We start from the raw sequence: 24,506 nt of genomic DNA on the forward strand, positions 1-24,506 counted from the left end.
TGGCCGTTTCCATTAGCGATGAACACCTTGCAAAGGCCGTCGTGAGCCAGCCAGCGCCCGGAAAGCTCCGGAGGTTCAATTAAATCATAAATCTAATGGCCAGACGCACGACATGGCTTTTATCGATCCTGAATTATTTATGGTCATTTTATATTATTAATAACGCCGGATGATGAATTGTGACAAAGATATTTTATTGTTTTCATTTTCTGCTTGCAGCCAATAGCTCAGTGTTAACCGTATTTTATTGCGCAACTTCGATTTTACGTGTCCACCCGGAATATATCATTCGTTTCTTCCGGGCACGTATATCCCGACATGAAAATTTTAATTTGACACCAGAACAAGAAAAATGTCATTCGTACAATTAGAGATACGTTGAAACCGCTAGTTTCAATTTTAATCATTTTTCTTTTATCAACGTTTTTTCCCTTCACCTATTTTAAAAAACGTTTCCTCACAAATTACTTGTCATATTTTATTGAATTTGTCTCATAACTGTAAGCTTCTTTTCTTACATCGTCTTTAAAGATTATAGCTAATTCAAAGAAAGTAAGGCTCTCTTTTACTTAAGAAAAAGTAAGAAAAACACTGGAATTCATATTTTTACGCATCAAGAAGATAATTGGAATAATAACATAAAAGATCTCATCACCGACAAGTCACCGACCTTCTTTCATTCAAAAGCAATTTCAACACTTTGATTTTTTCTCGTAATTCGTAAATTAATGATACTTTTATTCTGCTTAAAAAAATGTTGCATTTATGATTTAGTGGCTGGAAGCAGTCACAAAGAATTAATTTTAATTTTTGGTGCAAAAAATTAGTTGTTAGCAGTCTGGAAACGCCACTCCATTTTGCGCATTTCCGGTCTTCTTTTCTTTTTTCCGGTATTTTAAAGTCGTCCCGGGGGTTAAATTGAAACTTCTTTATGTAAGCGTTAATCGTGAAAGCAAAGACGTTAGTGCTTTTGACGGTGACGTGTTTTGTGACAGCTGCTGCCAGGAGATAGCACATTTCCAATCGGATTAGCGAACCGGTAAACGAATGGAACAAAAACGGAACTGTGTTAAAACTGAACTCCTGTAAACGGGTATTAGAATTATGATAAGAAGTTTCCAATATTTTAGAGACGATGCAACTTGGCTGAAACGAACACAAAAAACACTAGACTCAAATAAGCAAATGCAATGGCAGAATGGGTCCTGACGTTGATTTTATTATTTTATGAGCTTTTTGGATATCCACGTTTGCATTAAGCGTGACAGTTGGAATAGATGAAAAGAGGCGTTTGGATACAATCAAAACTTTATGAATTTCGGATGTGTTGGTTTTTGAGCTTTGTGGGAATAGGATCAGAAATGGAAATTAACGTAAACTAAACTAAATATTTGTTGAGTCGTCATCAATCAATTTTGATTTGGCTCGGCTAAAATCCAAATGGGATATTGGGACAAATCAGTGTTTTTGGTGACTAGGGAAAAGCTGCGCGGTCTCTGCCTGTCGCAGATAAGAGACACAATCGAATCTTGTTTTCGGATTTTGAATTACTCCTAGGTGTTGTTTAATTTTAATCATCGGAGGAGATTTTAGGATTTGCAAATGTTTCACCAAAAGAAAAACACCGACGCCGATATACTGAAAATTAGAAAAACAAAAAGCGCTTTGCCTAGTCCAATACCTGCCACAACAAAGCTCTTAGTTACAGGTTGTTATTGCAGAAAAAGTTTTGCTTGTAGTACCAAAACTAACACAATCTTTATTGTAAGATTCAGGAACGCGAACAGATATTTGATAACGGAAGCCTATGAGGCACTAGGTCACACGTAGCGTAACTTCAAAACACAAGAGTAGACCTCGAGTATCGAACCGAATTGTTTAATTTGCTACCTCGAGGCTCTTTACACGTTATTAAGGCGACCGCGCCGTATAATTTCGATAGACTTTCATCTGAGACAACATCTGAGCCTCGACACGTTTCCATAAAGAATAGGTGACATTTTAAGTGCAGAAAAGTTTCGAGAAACACAAGAATTAGAGCAAGGGTTGAAAGACTCTTATCGCCTCGATTTAATCGAATCCGAAGTTGATTGCTTTAAAGAACGTCGTTAAATAGTGTTCGATTCTCTGGTTGTTCTTTAATTGGTGAACGAATCGGATTCCTTGCGGTCCCACCGCCACGAACCTGTTACGAATATTATTTATTCGTTGCCCACCTCGCGCCCTATCTGATTATCTCAATTTGAAATATGTATTGATGTGTCTAGATGATTATCACTCGAATAAGCAGAGACGACTGCCTTCAGTTGCTTATCTCATCTAAAAACGTCTTCTGTAATTTATGTGGCACTCGGAACCTGCTTATTTCGAATGCATCATATTGCATGTTTTGCACAAACCAATCATGACTCTTCATCCCACGGGTTCGATTTTCTTTAGTCGAGGAAAACAATTTTCCCATCCATATATCACGAACGAATTAAAACGAATTGCTTCGACCCGATTCACACCGCAATTTATGCAAGAGTTAATTATGTACAAACGAAAGCAGATTCTTGAATGAATAATGTTCTTTGCAGTGAACGCCTAATTGCCTCTGCAATATTGAGGTAATTATTGCTACTAACCATTGATCCTCTCATATTTCCAAGCAAATCCCAGCTTCGAAACTCGCAAAGTACCAGACACATTTGAGCCTCTTACGACATGAATCGGAATATTTAACACGATGCAGAAAACCAAATTCGCATTCGAACACCTCGCCTGGCCAATTATTAACAACGTACAATAATTTTTCGTATTCTAATACCGTTTTTAAAAAAATATAGCGGCTAAAGACAAAGCTTTCAGGAATAAAACGAGTTAGTCTCATGAGAGCACCTTGGGGCAATCGGATAAATTCAACAAAATGTTGGGATTTACTTAATTCAAAATAAATTCGTCATAATCTGCAATAGTTTTTAGTGCTTTCAAAAATTATTGCAAGAGCAGTAATTTATGTTTACTTTGAAATTGGAAATGGAATAAAGTATTAGTTGTTATTATATGATGGTATATCATTTCTTGTCGAATTTAATGGGTCGTTAAAGCATTACGTGGACTAAATTAAATAGCCTAAGGCTCGCATAAAGCTGGATATTTATGGAATTTCATTCTCCGATCATAAGAAATAAGAAAAACATTCAGAAATATTCTCGTTAAAACAATGCAATTTACGATTTATACCTGCTACAAGGCGAATAAAAATCTTTTGCTAATGAAACTCTTGAACAAAACAATCAAACAATAAATCACAAAGATGTATTTTGTTCATTTCTTAAAAATAATGAGATATGTACAAAAAAGAGCAATGTTTGAATTAGACAGAACGCCGGAAAGTGGTGATGTTTAATAATTCTCCGTGTAAATTTCCGTGTGTTTGTTTAGGACCATTACAAACTTAGACCTTTCTACTTTTATTATTCATAAATGTGATACACATATCTACTTTATATACCTACCCACGTAAGCAATGTTTAATGTGTGCTGAGGGAGGCATTTCCATTCCATATGATAAAATTCACAGACCAAACGTGCTTAATAACGAAGAAGGAAAAGTTTCAACCTGCCGAATTTGCGTTACAAACACTAACATAATTAATTACTTAGGACTTTCCAGAAAATAAAATGTAAGCTAATAAAATGTGTTTAAAATTTTAATTGAGTGGTTGAGAAGCGAAATTGCAGAAAGCTAATCAGAAACAGAATATAGAAAGCGTATTAACACTGTAAACTGATGAGCTGTGATAATTACTCGGAAAACATAGTAACATAGTGTGGGTGTTAATTATGAAAAGGGGTTGGTCTCCAGACATGTGGAAAACTATATTTTGATAATGTATAACTTTGCCAAGTGCTAATTGTACCCATACCCAGAACATGAAAGCAAGAATATTGGGGTAAATGCGTATTTGACACGATTTAATATTAGAAGGGTTAAATTCTGACAACTGACTAACTAAAGGATGAACCCGTTAAGTCCCCTTAACAAGTGTTTATGTAAATATACACAAAGTTAACAGTTTGAAGTTTGGCAACACGAAATGGAGAAACTGTATGTACATACAATGTGTGTCAGAAAATTAATCGTAATCAACTGAGAAAACTTAGGTAATGTTTGTCGTAAAGAGCTCTGATAAATAAACATCCTGGAAATGTAGGTGTCGTGCATAGTTTCAGCATCATAAATCCAGCGAAAACGTCAACGAACAAACTGCAACCGGAGCTGTAAACAGTTAATAACAGAAATTGAATTAGTGCGCGAGCTATAAACGAATACACCGACCCGTCAAAAATCCCCCAAAATTTACACAGCCTCGGTCAAACTCTCGAACAATGTACGAGCCTAGAAAACAAAAAACTTTTATTAAGGTGACTTGTCTCTATAACTCTTCGGAAGTTATGGACGTAATCCTCAACAGTTTTCCGATTGTCGCCGTGGAAAATCAATAGACCTCTAACACTTTCCATTCGACGCGATGGTGATGAGGTATTATGGGGTGATGCGTGTCGTTGGGTCGCCATTCCAGCAATCGCTTAGAGTGTGCGGCAATCCGGCTGTGCACACATCATTGCGCTTGATAAATTAGTAGATTCTTGCATGGTCTCTGGAGACAATAGCGTTCATCAGTTGATGGACTCTAGAGGATATGTTCCGTAGATGATTCGCTGCGGAAAATGCAGCATAATCTACAAATCCAAGATAAAAAGCTGCGGTTTTGGTGGCGCGCGTGAAAGCCAAACACTAAAGTCTTATGAATAGATAAAAGCGCTCGGCAAAGTTTGCCGCTCCGTTATCGCGATTCCGTTCGAGGGGCGCTGTTGCTTAGAAAACCTGATAGTTCACGTATTGCCCTATTGTGCTTGCAACATTAACAACGCGGGAAGAGATGAAAAAAGAAGGTTTTTATATAGAACGTACCTACACGGAGAACGGTAAATCTCTCGAAAATGTTGTTTTCTCAACGGAGATTGTTCGGGGGATTTGTGAGCAGTTATTACTTTTAACTACTTATCCGGTTACACACCTTGGAGAATTGCAAACAAAGGAAGCTCACTTTGGATTTATAACTACGTTTCTCGCATAGAATTATTTCCAATGACAGAAAACAGAATCTGAGTGGAGGACACCAACGAACAAGACGCTGACTATAGACCACTGAAGCGCCTGACTAGCCAACAAATACCAAATAAGAACCCTAACGTTATTCAAAATTTTTATTCATTTGATAACATAGAAGTCGTAATTAGCAGGGCTAAGATCATTATAAGATCTAATTAATAAGCAATTCATATAAAATATAGATCTTAATCAAAAAATAAGCTTTATTAAATTTGAAATATAAGTAAATTAAATGAGGCAAAGTCTAGTCTGATCCTAATTATGAAATTGCCCTCTTGGCAAATTTTCAATTTTAGATATCTAGACAGAACGGTATTCTAAACCAATCTGTTATTTTCATTCATAACAATTATTATTTTAAAGATTTAAAAATTCCCTCGGGTCATAATCTTCCGATGATATTCTTAATACATAAACAACTAGATATTTTTCTTATAAATGTTTCAACTTTGTTTCTCTGCAACTATGCATATTTCTTTAAAATACGTGTAACATTTTCCTCTGTAAAGAAATAATATTTGAACAATCGTTATATTCTCAGTTCCCTCCATTAAAAGAAAGCATATATCTTCTTTAGAGCGTCTCTAAAATAGAAAGGTATAGGTACAAAGAGTAAAAATCGATAAAATTTAGAGCTAAGGTTAGCTTAATTTTATGATAATTCTTGATAAATTCAATGCAACGATCATTTTTAACCTTCAAAGTTGGTGCAACGGAGATATTTCAGAATTGATGAAAATTGTTGGCGTACAAAGTCCATAACGTTTTATTCCACGTAGTTACGTGACAGTAGAAATGACCACGCGTTTATAAATATTATTGACAGCTTTATAGTGGTCAAAATATTAAAATATCAAATGCTCAAATTTTATTAAAGTCGTCTGCATTAAAGAGCAAAAAATAATAATCCAACGCCGAACGTTCGTGATTTGGTGATCCGAATCCGGACAATTTTTATTTCGCTTTATCCGATTCCGGTTCTGTATTTGAAATTTAGTGGGTCGTTGAAGCTTACTTAACCATAATACCACGGATAAGAATGTCTTAAATATTTGATATAAATGCGTATGAACGAGGTCACGTGAGGGATGTTAAAACCTACGGCTTTGCAAATTGGGCCTGTAAGCTTTAGCTTAAATTCATCGCAGTTTGTATTGTGCAAATCCCGCGTCTTGATGTTTGTGATGTGAATTAAAACGAACGTTCTTCGCGATATTATCAATAATAAAGACGCAACAGACGTCTACATCTAATATTTTATTCGCAAAGATCGTCACAAAAGAAGCTAAGCAAACGTATTCCTATTACAAGAGTGACACAAAAGAAAAATTTACCTTTCATTGCAGTCTCTGTATGAATATAGGACAAGGTGAGTGAGTTCTTTTGTGCTTTTCGTCGAAAATTGATCAATCTCGCGACAACAATCGACTGAAACTATTCAGCCATCAGCCGAACGACTGCTAATATTTCCAATCGATGTAGCATCATCAGCAGAATGCAGCTTAATTGCTATCGGAAAATGGCCGAAAGCACAATAAGAAAGCGTTATTTAGGAGCGCGGAAGGTTTAGAGCTTTGAACAAGGGCACAACTGCAGATTTCAATTGTTCTGTGAAACAAATGCCGGTGATCAAGTTCGTCATTTGCCAGTTTGTGTAAATGGCTCTACAAAGCTCGCAGCCTGTCAACCAGAGACGGCTTCTTCAGCCACTTGTGACTGAATACTCTCTAATGGATCGCAGTAAGCAACGGTTCAGGATTAATCCTCGCGTTGTAGAGCTTTCGTGCTTTGCGTGGCACGCTTGCCCCCATCTAGGTACTAGAAATTTTACTCTTTTAACGTTTTACACCATGTCAAATTTATTAGATAAATGGTTGTTTTATTCCTTTCTGGTAACAACTTGATGCTCCTGAATTCCCCGGTCGAGGTGAACCCAAGGAAAAAAACGTGTGATTTGTTTAAAAGCATGTTCGGATATATAAGAGAAATAACCGCTTTTACGAGGTCGTTTCGCCTCTTTCTTTTTGGCCGATGTAGAATTTGTCTCGAACGGAATGCACTTAACTTGTCAATGACGGGAATTTTTTTACTTTGAATAGAAAGAGAGCAGAGACAAGAGAGCTTTTGGCTTAAATTACGTTAAAAATCGAAAGGTTCCCTCGAAATTCACGACAAGTCAGCAAAACATTCAGGAATGCGACAAATGCAAAATGGAAACGGAAATCGTTTATCATAATCCGTTTGACAACGTTATGAGTTGTCATTGGATCAATATAGATTGAGTTCCCCAGAAAATACAACACCCACTTGTTTGGATGTATGTATTTAATCATGTGGTTACTTCCGTGCTGAATTACAGCTATGCCTATTTGAAATATTACACGGGAGATGAGTCAGATACACAGTAATAATAATTATCATATATATTATCTATATCAACCCATTTGTACCTACAAGCTATGTTCCCTTGTTGTTCCAAGCCGTTGTCTAAAAATTAAAATGATCCACATTTTCCAGAAATCACTTTATTAAATATCTTGTCGAAATATTATTTTCAAAGTAAAAATGAATGTAAAGAAAAAACATCTTTTATAATAAATTATCGAAATGAAGATGAATTTTGATAATCCCACAAAATTTTTCAGCGAACTGTTCCAACGAAGCCACAATAAAACTAAACGCGTCACGTTTAGTGGTGTTTATTTTTGTAGAGAGGAATTACTATAGTCCGAAACGTGTGTCTGTCATTGAATTTTATTGAATTAGCTGTTATTTTCATAGCATAAAAAGTCAAATACAGGTGTGCAAGTAGACATGACTAACAAACACCTAATAAATTTTAGTGAGACGGGTCAATAATGCGATGAGAAACAGAACCACTTTGTAACGCTAGAGTACTCCGTGTCGGATGTATCCGTTAATTAGGATTCTCTATTATTAGCGGAAGGTAAATTAAATGATTATAATAGAACAGTTGAAGCTCGTTTATAGTAACTACTTCGAATCAATAACTTAAATGAATAATACTCAGACAGTCGGTGGCTACTGAATGTTTGAAATTACATCATATAATACCTACGACTACGTTACGAGCAACATGCTAACTAATTTTACCAGGATGCAAGCCATAGTTTGTGGAAACTGTACGATGGACCAACATTAACAAACAGCAACGTAATCAACAAGTTTGGTTGCCGTAATTTACAAAAGAAAACAAATAACCTTGAGTTATGCTAACTAAAATGCATGCAGCAAGACTGTCAGGCAATAGTTAGTAGTTCATGTGTTACGGAGCAAAAAGCTACGAGCAAGAAGCTAACGTAATTAGAAAGTTAGATGCAGAAAAAGTGGTCGACATAAAACAAACCAAAAACACCTCTACAAAAAAACAAAAATGAAGAAATTCTGGTAATATTTGCAAATGGTGACAGTTGAAGTTCCCTAGATACCACCAAAAACTACTCGGCGGAAAATCATGCTAAAATGGTACAATTATTCTTTAATTCCTTTTTTACATCAATTTACACCATGTGTAAATGCAATTCCTCTAAATTTAAATTTAAAAAAATTACATGTATTTAATGAAGGTAAAAATTCAAAAATAAAAATTCATTTTTTAAGAGCAGCCCTGTTATAAAGCGCATTAAATTTGCGTCATGTCATTTGAAATAAATTGAATGTTTTTGAGTGAGTGTGTGCTTTGCTTCGATTTCTCGTTTTATGAGAAATAAAATTACAAATTTTTACTTTTAACCCAAGAATACAGCGTCCTTGAAACTCCCAGTGCTCCAAAAGTTGCCACGTGTGTGCTTTTAGGGATTACGATTTTAATACAGTCCTTGCCATTAAGTTCGAACGTTGAAGAACAAGATTTTACACATTAAGCGTTCCAGGTGTTTGGAGAGTTTAAGTCGAGTCTCGTTGAGACGCTCTCCACGTTTTAAACAATCTCTTCGCAGAACGTTGTCAAAGACGAATTCATCTGCTTCAAAAGATATCATCAACTATGCTAAACAGCGGTTTTGAAGAAGACAATACACCCTCTCCTGGAATAATTATGTCTTAACTAGATTACTTTTTTCCCGACAACTTCATCAAGTATAAATATTGAAAAGCTCCTTTCATTGGCGGACAAACCATAATTCCGTTTAATTACGCTCTCCCCACCTCCCCCAGAGTATACGTCGTCTGTACCGGAGGATGACATCCAGGGAAATGGCAACTTATCACTTATTCATATGTAATTCCGTTCAGGACGAAATTAGACTGAATTATACAGCGATCCGGTTAATCCGGGCGCTTTTTCCGGCCTGGCGTTACAATTGCTGATCGAATTAGTCCGACTGATGCCTAATGGATTATGACGTTTTCGATTTCGCTTTGATACGAAAATCCAACGCAAAAGGCAATAAAAAGCTGACAGAATTTAATTAGATGAAGAGGGCCATCATTTACGCTCAAGAAGTGGTTGGATGTGTACGGAATGAATTGAAAAGATCCGGAAAATTATAGTGCAATACTATCAAGCCGTGTAATTTACGTAATTAAACGATAATTAAAGCCCATTCTAATTAAAAGTACCAGATGAAAAGAGATACACAAAATGCGACGAAGAAAGTTTAATTGGGGGACTCTTGTTTGTTTAGACAACTTCGATCCGTGTATTAACGAATTTGAGAACGTTCGAGAAGCCGAAACTCTTACAAACCAGGCCATAATTGCTCGACTTTAACAAATTTACTTTAATTAGGCCGAATTGTTAAAAGACACATCAACGACAACTTCTTCCTTCAAATTTGCCAATGGTATGAGAAACTTATCAGTTTGTGTCTTTTTCCTTCACGTTTCAAAAGTAAATCGAATTTGCAAAACGCTTTCTTACAAACAATTCCATCATCTTTACCAAACGAAAATCTGCTATTATGTGTAATGCTTTTGTTTCTATCCGTTTATCATCATCCGGCAAAAAAATAATTGGGTGATTCACTTGGAATAAAGAAATAAAAAGAAAAACCATAATAATCAAATTTTGAAGATACTTTTTTCATATTCCTCAATTTAAAACATTAATTATATTAGTGCAGACATTTGTAATTGTGACTTATGTTTGCTTTATTTTTTAATTTAATAAATTGATATTAAAAAACGATAAGCAAAAAAGTCTACATCACCGGGTAAAATTAAAAAACTAATAATAAAACTGCAAATGACAAAAAATTAGATCAAAAGCCAGTTCTGTGTTCCCTTGCCAAATATTTATCCAATATTAGATAATTAAAAATTTTCAAAACTGAACCAAACGTGCTGAAGTATAATTTCCTGCTACAATTCCTGCAGATTAAAACTGTGAGATGAACTTAAACAATAATGTCAGTTTCGAATTGTGAAACATAAAACTGTAACTTAATCTTATTATGAGAAGCAAAAAGCAGGAGCCCGTCAATGCTCTCAACGAAATTTCGCAGGAAAATAGAACTCCGGAGCTGAAAAAGCTAGTTAGGTCGAATCGAACACGACAGAAGTGTTTGCCTACCGCGGTTATGAAAAGGCATCATTTTTCAGTTTCCAAACGGATAACGAAAACATCGAACTTTACCTTGGCAGAAAGATCCGTTATCCTGAAAAACACAGTCCCGTTTCAGTATCGTATCGGCATCACCAACGACAGGAACAAACAGTACGAGTCGCACACCTTCGGAACTCGAAAAAATACGCGATCCTCGATACTGATGGTGCATGAAAGTCATTGAGATGAAGAGAAGCCGCACGATGGTCTTTGAAACACGTTTATTCGCGATCGTGTTTTCAGAGTTCAGCGTGTAACCACGTATGCGGTTATCTACAGACTGAACAGGACGAGTCTGCAGCAGCCCTTTTGATAGCGAGTTTCAACCCCACCCCTTATCATTCTCTTCTCTGCTGAGCATACGGGCTAATATTTCTCCAAACATTGCGCATACCCAATTTTCTTCGATAAATAGAATTATTCGGCGACGCCTCGAATGCCTAATTGGCACAAGTGACGATCAAATATTAACAATTTGCGCTAATTTTGCCCATCTTCAAGCAAATCCATGCGTTTTCAACATTTTTTTTATGATTATACCTATGAGATGTTCACATACACTTTCTACAGAATAATACAAATGGGCACAAATTATATGAAATTAACGTTGTGAGAAATATCATTTTTAGTTTATTTAGTTTACTTTTGATATTAGGTTTATTTAATATGGGTGCCGAATTACAGGCTCTATTACATTTTCTTTCCACAATCTTACTGCAGCTTAAATTTGTTGAGTAACGTGTAATTCATCTTTCCAGAATAATTAATTACACCATGATTCTCCTCAAAGACGATAGAAGGAAAGTTTATCTCTACTTTGAAGTTACCTATTCTCAGTAGAAACACTAACTGCCAGGGTATTAAATCCTTCAGAAATTTGCATTTCATTTAGGATCATCGCGATATAAATAATAGAATAGGAATAATTTTATCCTCATATCCCTTGAGATAATTTAATATTCAATCTGATGTAAATTAATATATTATTTTTTTATTTTACCACACTCAACTGCTTTAAATTATACAATTTCCGACAACAACACCGAAAATAACTTACTAGTAAACAAAATGTAACAAGATTGTTACTAAAACATAATCCTAATTCAGGATAAATTATGTATATTTTTGCTAATTGGGGTGTGATTCTTAAAACAACCCTCGGAATTATGTCACTAAACCATGAATTTAGGAGGATACTCATGAATCATAAAAACACAAATCAGATTTTAGGACATTCACCTCGCCATTCGAAAAATTATTCAAACCTAGATATCTACCCATGTTTTTTTCGATACTAACTCACCTGTTGAAATTTCTCTTTTGGATAGATGAAAGATTTCGTTTAGAACATGTTATTATTATAATTACATATTCAAATAATGATTTAATTTATTTATATCTCTCTACAGGATCGGTATTGTGTAACTTATGGAAATGACGTTCCCTATTTTTATGTTTATCGTCATTTCACTCGCATTTTAAAAATTCAATCTGTTAGATCATATTGAACGGTGCCTCGAGCAGCGTACAGCTAAAAATGTACATACAAAAGCGACTTTTTACAAAACTAATAGGAAAAATCATCGCACCACTAAACAAAACTATATGAAATCTCGTCGATTTATCCCAGCAGGAAAAAATAATTCGAGAACAATATGCCCTAAAAAAAAATTAGTTACAAATTCAAGCAAATATCAAACATGCGTAACTAGTGTTATACCATATTGCAAAATACGTTTACTGTCGCAGAATAATTTGGTTGTTGAACAAAAGGCATAAGCAAATTGTTAATTTAAATGGTAACGTGCATATGCAGTAGTAGATAATGTCTGGCTGTACAATGCTAGACAATTTGTCAGTCTGATGCCAGATTCACGACAATATATTAGGACCTTCACGGCTATAATGAGCCCCTAGTAAAATGAATAGCGATGGTAATTTGAAACGCAAACAGTAATGCAAACTATCACGGAGTTAGTGTCAACACATTGTGAGTTTCGATCGATCCGGGAACCGATGTGTTAATTCCTACGATGAATATGCAATTTGAAGTTCTGTTGCGGAAAAAAATGTGAACACGTCTCAAACGCTAAAGGCTACAGCGGCTAATTAATTCATCATTGGACCGTCTGCGTCTGTAGTGTCTCTGATGCTTTTAGTTTTTTTCACTTTTATGATTCTCAATCGTTTATTTAGCGAATGTTTAAATATGCAAAAATACTCCAAAAGTTCGTTCAAAATGTTTATAGCCCTTAGGAATTTAAAACGAGTATAAAAAAATTATGTGTACATGTATCGAAAATATAAATAAACGATATTTAAAATAACATTTTATTTTAGTTCTGTTCTACAATAAATTAAAAAGCTAATGTATCACGAGCATATTATCAGCCCCCGGAATATAAATTTTTAATTATTGTCTTTGACATGACAATCTAAATATATTCACAAATAATTATAAAGTTAATTATAGTTACATACAGGGTGTTCGGTCCAAGTCGCCCCGGCTGATAACACCTAAACTTACTTCATTTTTCAAAAAGTAAAAGTAAAGTAATAATTTTCATTCTTGGCTTTCTTAATTAATGTATTAAATTTTTTTAGCACATGCTACCAAATTTAGTTTTTCAAATGGAACACCTATGTTTTTTTTCTCCAAACAATATTAATTGACATGAAAAATACTGTAAACCACTATTTATTAAATTTTGCGTGACACAATGCAATCAAAAAACATCTTAAATCTTAGAATTTTATAAGGAGATTGGTGTGAATAAAAAAAAGCTTGGATACAGTTTAATTGTTGGTTTGACAAATCTAATTTGTCAGTTGATGAGCGAGTTCTGTTATGGAAACTCTTGGATTTTCTTCGACTGATAACAGAACATTCAGATTTCTATTTTCTTGTTCTTCACAAAGAACCACAGGTCTCTTATTTTTAAGAAGCGAACCTATTTGTCTCAGTTGTTTTTCAATTCGACTAAATTTTCAACGATTTGGGTAAACTCTATTTGAGTATTTTTCTCTATAATGTCTTTCAGCTTCCGCTCTATTTTTATTGCACTTAAAAAACACAAAAACACAAGCTGATCTACAAATTCGTCGTAATTAATATCATCCATTATTAAAGATTTTCAAACTAACAATTAAACGGTATCCAAGCACATTGCTTTTTGCATGAATACCCTGACAAGTAAAATCCGCCTACGTTGCAAAATTTGCAATAAAATTCAAAAATTTAAATTGTTTTCTGAGTGCATTATGTAAAGTAAAATGTAATAAATAGTGGTTTACCGTATTTTTCATGCCAATTATTATTGTTTCGAGCAAAAAAACATAGGTGTTCCATTTGAAAAACTAAATTTGGTAGCATTTCCGGCTACACCGGATGAGCCAAAAAAATTTGATGCATTTACTAAGAAAACGAGGAATGAATAGTATTATTTTAAAATTTAGTTTTTGAGAAAAAAAGTAAGTTTAGGTGTTATCGGCCGGGGCGACTTTGGACCGAACACCCTGTATTTGCATTTGGTTTAATTTGTTTTGCATTTAGTATTATTATTTGTTACAAAGAGTGTCTTTGAAATGAAGGTAAAAAAACAGATATCTAAAAGCTCTATGATGTAAAGAAAAACTATTAAAAAAAATAGCAGTGAGTCCTGTTCATTATCATTCATCGCCAATTACCAATAGATTTTCTCTTATCTCGATTTTTACACATATTTGGTAAACGCCAAATGAGCACATGAGAAAAAACGTTTTTGAAAAAAATCGTACCTAAATGCATCGTCTCGTAAAGTAACAATCTTTTTCCCCCAACGGCCGTTGTTTATTATCGCGTTAGGAATTGTGAAAACCAGAGTCGATGCTGTTAAATGCAATTTGAACCAATTTGCACTTAAAACGTCGGCCGTTAGCGGTGGTCTTATATTACCTTGACCAAAGGCCGCTTCGGTCAGTTCATGGACCAACCGCAAACCTGTGGAAGGGCGCTAATGGCCGTTTGGACGAGACCGATGTAGAAAACTCTCCGGAAAATTCCGGAGGTTCATCCGCAGATTTTTTTCAGCTGCCATTATCCGAATTCACTCACCGGTTGCTCTCCATTACCGACCGTGTAAAAAACTAATTAGGCGCGTTACGTTAAGCTTATTGTTGCTATTACGTCGCCCTCGGCTGCAAATGAAGCTAGCAAGAACCGATAAAATGAAAAAGACTTTGTTATGGTTTTTCACTGACGTTTTGTGAAATGTTGCAGCATGTTGGTAATATGCAGACACAACTGTGTTGACATTTTCTGTATTAATAATCCTTTGAAAATGTTTCAGACAGCCCCATGATATTATTGTTAAACGCCATTTGAACTATTGTTCTAATTTATGTAACAAAGGTTCTTCAATTAACTTCGGTAAATGTAACAATAATACTAATTGTACTGAGTAATTATTGCGGAAGGGCATAAACAAATAAGAGAAGTTTGTGGAAGATTGTGTATTGTTTCGAAATCACAGAGATGCGAAGTATCTTACGGTTAAAGCTCGCTTTACCCTAGGCTTTATGTATGTAGGTATTACAAATTCGATTGCTTGCATTTTGTGGACACGCACCTTAATTGAGTTCAGTAATGTTGCTCTTGCAGTATTGAACTATTAAAACTTGGAATTTTAATTAAACTCATAAAGAAACAAAAATTAATCTAGAACTGGACAAAAAGGTACGAATAGAGCTCTGCACATTTATGCATATTGCTAATAAAATAATTATAAGGGGTAATCACATTTTGTGACCCTATTTCTTATGCATTAGCTATAACAACTTGCAGTGGCATTAGTCGCGTTGATGTACATATGGATAGTTATTGCAGTATGCATTATTTAGGAATAAAGTTTGCGGCCGTAACATAATTGATTAAATTTCATGTAATAACGTATTATGGCAACACACGGTTCAGTCAAAAAAATTTTGTAATGAAAAATCAAAAACATAGCTTTAATTCCGTTAGCATTTCTGCAACCGAAATTATTTCTGTTTTGTTTGAGTTTTTTCGATTATGTAAAAAAGTAAAGCAATTCGCTGAAAGGCATCAAAATTTAATCCAAATTAAAATCAGAAGTTTAACTTCCCTACTGGAATAATTAAGTTGCATAAGTAAAATGTTCTCCCTCCTGTAACTGTAACCTTTTATTAAAGTTTATATATCGTTATTAATCAATTTAAACGTGAAGAACGCGTAAATAAATCAAGAAAAAGTTTAAATTTGGAGAATCAAATAAATGAATTAATAAACTTAAAAACCGTGTTGTCAGAAAACGACTGCACAACTTTTCTCTAGAAAGTACAAAAAGCAATGTAATTAAAAAGGCTATTACTTTGGTCCTCGCTGCATCTTGAAAATTACTAATTAAACTAAAATATAACTTGCAAATGCAACTGTAAGAAATTATCTTTCTTGTTTTCCCAACTTGTTTTTCAATCAAAATGCAACCGCTACAACAGTCCACAATTAGTAAATATGTATAGGGGAGCACCTCTCACGTTGTTACACTTTCCGCGTCACGTGACTACCACGTGTTTGATCTCGATGAGTGAAGCTCCACCCTTTTCGATTCCGCCTAGTTTTCAAACAAAACCCCGTCTCGCGGTGTATAATCAAGCCGCGATTGTAATTCCGGCATTATATTCGGCGAAATTTTCGAAATGAAGTTTAGACAAGTCGTCTTAGAGGGAGGAAATCTTATTATATTGAAGAGGAAACTTGAAACTCGGCGTGCAGTATTCTTTAAAATTTGGCTTATTACATTTTATGGCATGACAATGGTGCGGTGGTGTCTGTAGCACCCTTATTATTGTCTCTGGTATTCTCGTTCTACGCATTGTGACGATTACGAATATAAATAGAATAAATACAGATATTGATGGAGGGTTTCACTTTCAATGGGCAAAAGTTTTGCACTTTGGATGACAACTGCAGAGAGCGGAATCCAATTATGTGTTTTGACACTGGCGGTCTTATTAGATGTGTCATGAGTTTTATTGTTTGCTCTTATAGCATTGACACAATGGGAAATTCTCCTTATTAATTTCTGTCTGACAGTGTTGTATAAATGAATTTGATTTTATTAAAGCATCCCACAATGCAATAATAAAAGTGACAAGAATTTCTGACGAATTCCTGCAGTTTCTGATGTTTTCATATCTGATTTAACTCTGGTATTTTAGATCAAAATAAAACTTTACAAAAACACTTTTATGTCTGCGTATAACATAATTGAAGTTCTAAAATATGCTCTATTCGGGAAAACCAGAGAGGATTGCGGACTGTGAAATGCCTATCCAATCTCAAAGTTTCCAAAACTAATTAGTATCTAAACAAATATTAAACTGTAAATATAAAATACAATTTCAGTAGTCTTGGTTAAAAAAAAAGTATGTATATCCAAGCAATTCGCCCTATTCAGGTTTACGTAACACATAATGAAAACCAAGCATAATGAGTAGATGTATATTTTTTAAGTAAAATTTGTTCTTGATGTAAATTGGTTTAATAATAATAAATTTCTAGACAACTTCTACAACTTTGAAAATTATTGGAAATTTGATGGAAAATTACCAACTCGTTAACTCATTTATAATTATTATTGACTAAATGCGCCAAATGAATTGATTTTGTACTGTTGTTGACATCTACTTTTAACGAAATCTTACTCACAATTCAAGTCGGATCATTGTTGCTCTTTTGCTATTTAAACTTTCTACTTTATATTATAATGATCTACAAGTCTGCATTTTTTATATTTTTATAACTTTTAAAGTATCAAGTTAATTAATACTCTCTAGAACAAATTTTCAGCAAGTTTATAGAGGCCAGCAGTATTTTGATCTCCTACAGAAAAGCTCTGCCAAAAATTCGGTCAAAAGCTCTCCGTATTTATCTTCGCTAATGGAATGTAAGCATTTTCAAGCAAAACGTATAAGCTGTAATCGTTATATCGGAACTTATTAGGTACGTCTAGATTTATCTAAAAATAGCGGATCTTTTCCGTTGATAGCCATATCAGTGACGGATATGACAAGTAACATGATCCATGGCCTTGTTAATTAACGCGGGGTGTTACCGGCCGAGTACACTTACGGAAACGCAATTATGTTCATCGGATGATTAATCTGAGTGCGGTTGGCATTAACAAGAGGAGAGGCCGTGTGAATAGCACCATCCCCCATGTACCAAGCGACACTTAATTGAGCAATTCTAATGGCTATAAACCAATAAAATATTAAACACGTTCTCCTTCACACGTAAACGGTTCAAAGATGTGTCATTCCCGACCTTTATTGCACGAGAAGCAGACGTGAATGGGGGAAACAACCACTAAGGACGTATCCAGCAATAACCGTGGATAAACTATTAGAAAATTGGAAAATGTTATGAAAGATGCTTCCATCATGTCATCAAAAATTAACAAAAAGACAAAAAAAAAAAGTGAAATAAGTATAAAGAAAAAAAAAAACTAGAAATATGTTGAAGCTTTATGAAAATCATTAACAATTCGTGCGTGTAGTTTTATGGGACGTTTCGGTTTAAAAGTGCTGTTTCGAGTCATAAACCAATTAACGTCTAATAAAACACCATTAAAGCCGTTTTGAGTATACGTTTTGGCTTTTCCTGCGTCTCATGGCTCTTGAGGACTCGGCAGTTCGGCAATTTATTTTAACGATCCAGGCGCAATTGCTGCGCAAAAAGCAACAATCAAATAGTTCTGATCCCATTCTAAGAATGTCCGTTTTATATGGAATCAGTGTTGGTCGGTGGAGAGCGTTCGTTCGGCAATTTTCTGTATAAGTTATGTCCAGATTGCAGTTAAAAGGGCAATAATAATGGTCGGCAAGGCGTCGACGGCATCCATTTAACGCCGACTGGCAACCAGAGTGCTTCTGTCGAGGTAAATTAGATCAACTGGCTGCGTTCCACTTCTCCACCATCCACAAAACCAAAATGATTGGATCATCGCATTTAACTTTATAAAGCATTAACACGATTTTTCTCAATGTTAGACACTTTTCAATTGAATTTAGGCCGGACCAAAGAACGCGCAAACTCTCTCGGATTCCTTTTCCGGATATTCCACCAATAAATATCTTCTTTCATTAAAAAAACGAACATTTACAATTTCGACGGGCCAAATTTATCGACGGTGCAATTTCGAAAAAGTTGCCTCTGATAATTTTTCTTTATTTCAAAGAGAGAGATGCTTGAGTTTATCAGATTATCAATCTCGTTTTCATGGTAATTAAGTGGGAGATTTGTCTTTGATAATCTCGTAGGAACTCAATTGTCAATTATCAGTTGTGAATTTCCTGCTTTTGCAGGGTAAACACAGATCACTGCATATTATGGAAGCGCATTAATCGTTGGATTTGCTCGTCATGTTCAGCACACAAAAATAATTATCGGTTACTAGCAATGAGCTTAATTATATGACAGGCTTTGAAGAGCTTTTATTACTTGCCGTTTCTCATTAAACGAGAATTCGTTTCAAAAATGACCGCCCTTTTCCAGACGGAAAAGCCAAACAAACCGTCGAGAAAATTAAATGGAATGGAATTTTTATGCTAATAAATATTTAAATACACAATCCGCAAATGAATATTCAATAATTCAAAGCCGTCGAATTTACTCAAAACACAATAAATTCAGATATCGATTGATCGCTCCCGAACAGAAACCGAAATTTTATGTATTATTGTTTATAAATAATAATATATTAGTCATCAACGTCGACATGTTGGACGTATTGCATTTTCGTATAAATTTTTGATCGTTTATATTGAACAAAACCGACACTGTTAAATTTTGTGTATGTGTTTAATGTTCTGTGGGTGAATACCAATAGTCATTATTCAAAATTAATTTAAATTACTCGTCACTGCCGCGCCATCACCGCAAACACTAGAAGGATTTAACAAAATCAACTTTAAATTCAGGAGATTTAATAAAGGGAATCAATATTGGAAGTCAATTCAGAAATATTAAATTTTCGCAGAGATTTTATGAAAATTTAAACTTGACAAATAAAAGATCACTAACAAAAAGAAATGTTCTGTCAATAATCAAGACAAACACGTTTTTTTTTTCATTTTTTCAACGCCATCCCAGATTTCCCGGTCGCACAAATTTCCATTACCACACATCCTGCCACCTCCAAAGTGAAAATAATACGTTTCTTGATCAACCCCGACTAAATAAGGTGTCTTAAACAATCCAGTAGAGCGATTATTGAAATTTACCGTTCCACAGCAAACGAGTCAAAAACGGATAATAATTTTCCGGCAATCAATCAATCTTTCTGTTATCGGCACTTTCATTTGCTGATTGATATTTGCGGTGTAGACTTCCACGCCTGTCCTCCGCCGTGGTTTTATAGGTTGGGGGATGGATTTTATGCACCCCTCACGCACACGGTCACAGTTGCGATCAGACGAAATCCTATGACGTTCATCCATCATGCACGCAACTTGCACTTGTGTTTGTCGAAGCGGAAATCGTTATTTTTCGGTTATCTGTATGAGACCAAATGGTACCACAGGGCAAGGAGATGACGGACAAACGCCAGCAGCCCCCTGATGAATTATCAATATTGATGACTCCACTAATTAACCAAAAAAAAAAAAATCTCACACATTCAGAACTTGCCAAGTGCAACATTTTTACTTCACTACTGAAATTTAAATTGAAGGAAACTACGATGGAAATAAAACGCGAATTATTGTTTTTATTCAATTTTGACAGTTTAAAGTGACTTTGTCAACTCCATAACAACCATCATAAGCAGGTAATGATTCACTAGTGAAATTTTATGAATTTTATTCACTAGTGAATTAAAAAACAAGTTTTTTTTTTATACGAATGTTCTGATTTGGCTGGCACCGACTTGTCACAAAAATGTTTTACGCAGTCTACATGATTGTTCTAGACTGACTAGTGTGATTTAAATATTATTCTATTTTTATAATAGAATAAAATTAAACCTATGTTTAATTCACTTGTATAATATTTATTATCTACGAGTGTTAAATAATAATGTTATTATAGACACATAATTTAGTTCATATTACACTCCGTGGAGTATAAATAAATTCATATTCCACGACTCTTCCCTATATGACCTACTGTTTGAACGCAATTCGACATACTTATTAATTAAATTAAAACGACAACTTCCGAACTGACACTATTTTTGTGAACATAGAGTTTTCAAAAAACTGTTTACAGTTTTTTTTTTCATTTTCTCGACAATAATAACATTGAAAATGAGAAATATCACGAAACCCTAGTTTGATCCTTTATTTCAACAACGTATTTGATTATTTTTTAAAAACTACCACAAATCGGTATACATGCTTGAGTTATATACAATACACAAATTAGTAAGTACGTTTATTTATTTTTTCGTGTTGCTTAGAGCAAGCAAGCCAAGCAGTAATCTTTTATCACTAAATAACTAGTATTTGTGTGATTTTATTAAAATAAATATTCGAAGACACTGTTGTTGCACATTAACTTAATTATAAACTTATTTTTATTGTTGAAAAACTTTTTTAATTTGAATTAATATTTAAACTTGAAGTTAGGAAAAACAGCCGTTAGTTTTTCCTAGCACAATTTGCATTCAATTTTACAATGTGGTTGTTTACAAACAAAATTAAAAACATAACATTAATCGTTTGTTTCAACCGAAAAACAAATCAACTTCATTTTTCGTGTGTTATAAAAAAACTTTTCCAGTAATTTTGTCCAGCATTTTTGTGTTACTTTATTCATATCTACTTTAAAGTCATTACAATCATGGCACATACATATTTTCCCGTTCCACTATGTAGGTATAAACAAACTGTAGAGAAATTTAAAATTCAGTTTTTAAATATGATTAAATCGACCATTTCCATTCAAGTGCTTCTCTGAAAGCTATACACCTAAAAGAATGACAAGAAAGGGGTTTCAATAACAAGCATAATAAGTATTAAAAGATTTCATAAAGTTAAAAAAAAGTTAAAAACATTTTTTTGTTTTATTCACATTCAGTGTCTGCTAAAACATTGTCGAATCGGTTTTGCCACTTAAATATAACAATTCATTATTTTTAACTTAATGGAAAATTAAAATTAAGTTTTTAAATTTTGATAAACCTGCAATAAAAATGTTTTTTTTTAATGAGAACCATTTAATTTAATACGTTTATTAAATAGACTTTGTGAGTTTTCCAAAAATAAATAGTTAGAGTTAACTAACGTTGAAAAATTCATCTGTCCCATTTTGCCATGTTCAAATTTTTTCGCCTTTTTATTTATTCACCATTATTCGAACCGTTGAAAAATTCAAGTTTTTGGTGCTAGAAAAAGCTTGAACTAATGCCGCATTTCACAATATTTTTCATTTCATTCGGTCAAAATCAAATTCTACCACCCTCTCCATAAATATCCGAAGCGAGAGGGAGTGAGTGTAGTTTATTTTGCCATACAATAAAAGCCGGGAAACTTCACTTTATATAATATTTAATTCGGTTTCACCGCTGTTTTCCTGTACCAAATCAGCCCGGTCCATTCGAACGAGTAATTCGACGTGTACACTTCTCAAAATTGCTTTTTAAATTTTAATTCACTCACAGGAGAACAGCCCAGGTGGCTTGGAGTATTTCGGCAAACCGTCGTATTTCACCTTCTTTCTGTATTCACTGTAGAAGGGAGATACAACTTTTCTTACACAACTTTGTTGACGTTAATTAAATTTGACCACGTACAAGGGTTTAAACCAGCTTTTTAAACCTTGAAACAAATCTACTTCAACAACTAAATCAGTTTTGTAGGTATTTACGTTTAAAAAGTGCTTCTAAATCTACTGAGTAAGTATTGAAAATTTATGTATCCTTCTCTTTGGTTAGATAAAAGTTGGTTGAAGTTTTTTTCTCTTTTTTATAAAAGTGTTAAAACTGGAGCGGTGGCTTTGCTTACCGAAATACTCTAATCCTCCCGAGATTTATGAAGGCACATTAACACGATGAATTATAGAATTATGCAGACGTGCAATTAGAACGTCCGTCCGGTTGCCCATTTCTAATTCATCAGTCTCTTCGTATATTTCAAGCCGGACAGGTGAGATCTACAAGCTCAGAGTTTTTGCGGTCGCTTTTAAATATTCCATAGTCCGCTCCAGTCTTGTATGAATTTTTAAGTGCGGCTTACCTTAACACCTCCAAAATTCCACCTGCCCATCACAATTTAGATTCATCATTTGACTGAATAAATTATCATTGAGGCTTTCGTTCAATGTTTCAACGTTTTGTTTATAACTTTTCGGTGGCGAACTAAAAGCTAAAGGTAATCTAATTAAGAAGAGACGCCACCGCCGTTAAATTCGTTTTGTTGTGAAGGAAAAGAACGTGAGCTGAAAATGATGGCAGTTGGTTATTAATTTTAATATTTGATGCTGCTCAAAGAGGTAGGCAAAAAATTACTTACGCCACCTTAAAAGCTGCACTAGTTGAAAGCCGATTGTCTGTCATAAATTCTTATTGTGGGGTTTAGCTAATGGAGAAATATTTTAAATTTTGACATAAACGTCTGAGACGAACATTTACAAAACAAGTTCAAAGTTCTAATAATGCATCGTTCTTCAAACAACTTATTCGAAGTAAAATCATCAAGTTCCGTATAATATTATAATAAGAGAATATTAAAGTTATTAGGTTATTACCAAAAGCATCAATGCTACATCGAGATTTAACCTCGGCAGACGAAGATTATATTTAACATCTGAAACAAAGAGCATAAATTAGTGTCACAAAAAGTACAAAAAGAAAGTTAATTTTAATTATTAAATTCACTATTCTCTGCATCTATATTTAACTCCTGTCTATACCTAAAACTGCCTGAATCAGTAACAAAAAAATTACTAAAATTTAATTAGACTGTGATGTAAGTGAAGCATCGATACATGTTTTAAATGCAACCAGTGCAGTATTTTAATCTCTTGTTTAAATGCTCAGGTTTTTAGACCGTGAGGCACGGCCTCAAGTGAGTAATTTGTAATTCCCACCAAAAAATGTACGTTATTTTATCCACAATCACATTTTGTTTAAATGCAAACATCTAACCTCGAGACTTCGCCTCTCGGTCATATAACCTGAGCCCTCAAAGTAATAAACGTTTTTAAACTAATTGATGAGTGATAAAGTACTATAACACGAACAAAAATTTTCGAAATTTCCTTTTGTTTTTGAGTTCTACAAAAAAAAATATTTTTTTAAATGGCAACCCACTATAAAATCATTTTTCTCATAAAAGCTATACTCTAAGGATTACAACTATAGTAAAAATCAGGAGGGTAGACCGGTGCGTCATCAATTTCATTTTTTCATTACCAACTTAAAAGTGAAATAAAAAATTCTATCACAATGTAAACTGAAACAATGAAAGGGTCTCTAAGGATGGTAGCCTTGAACATTAATTTACATACCAGGTGAATAAAAAGTATGGAACGAAGCGTTTTGTCCTAAACTAACCACATTACAAAAAAATAATTAGTGTATCGTAAAGTCCAATTAAAATGTGACCATTTATTAAGAATAACATTTTTCGAAATTTCTTTTAGTTTTCGGGTTTTAGAAAAAAAAAATTATTTTAAATGGCAACCCACCATGATATTTTTTTTAATTAAAGATTATGATCTAAAAATGACCTTTAATTAAATAGAATTGTTTTTTAGCCAGTACTTTTTTTTTAATT

At 34.0% G+C, this 24,506-nt stretch overlaps 1 protein-coding gene across 4 annotated transcripts in view; it reads right to left on the bottom strand.

Moving 5' to 3' along the window:
• LOC123014656 (epithelial discoidin domain-containing receptor 1-like) overlaps positions 1-24,506 on the bottom strand; it is a 168,336-nt gene that overhangs the window by 115,611 nt on the left and 28,219 nt on the right. For 2 of the 4 annotated variants that reach the window (XM_044413873.1, XM_044413874.1), the window contains one exon: positions 23,476-23,534. The exons of 1 other annotated variant lie outside the window; for it this stretch is intronic. The gene's annotated coding sequence lies outside the window, so the exon portion shown is untranslated. Of the gene's footprint in view, positions 1-10,757; positions 10,990-23,475; positions 23,535-24,506 lie in introns of those variants that run through there. One more of the 4 variants, XM_044413875.1, reaches the window with a different exon arrangement.

This window comes from Tribolium madens, unplaced genomic scaffold (genome assembly GCF_015345945.1).
Source record: "Tribolium madens isolate multiple individuals breed KSU strain unplaced genomic scaffold, Tmad_KSU_1.1 Scaffold_97;HRSCAF=244;Tcas5.2_LG3a, whole genome shotgun sequence".
NCBI classification, from domain to species: domain Eukaryota; kingdom Metazoa; phylum Arthropoda; class Insecta; order Coleoptera; family Tenebrionidae; genus Tribolium; species Tribolium madens.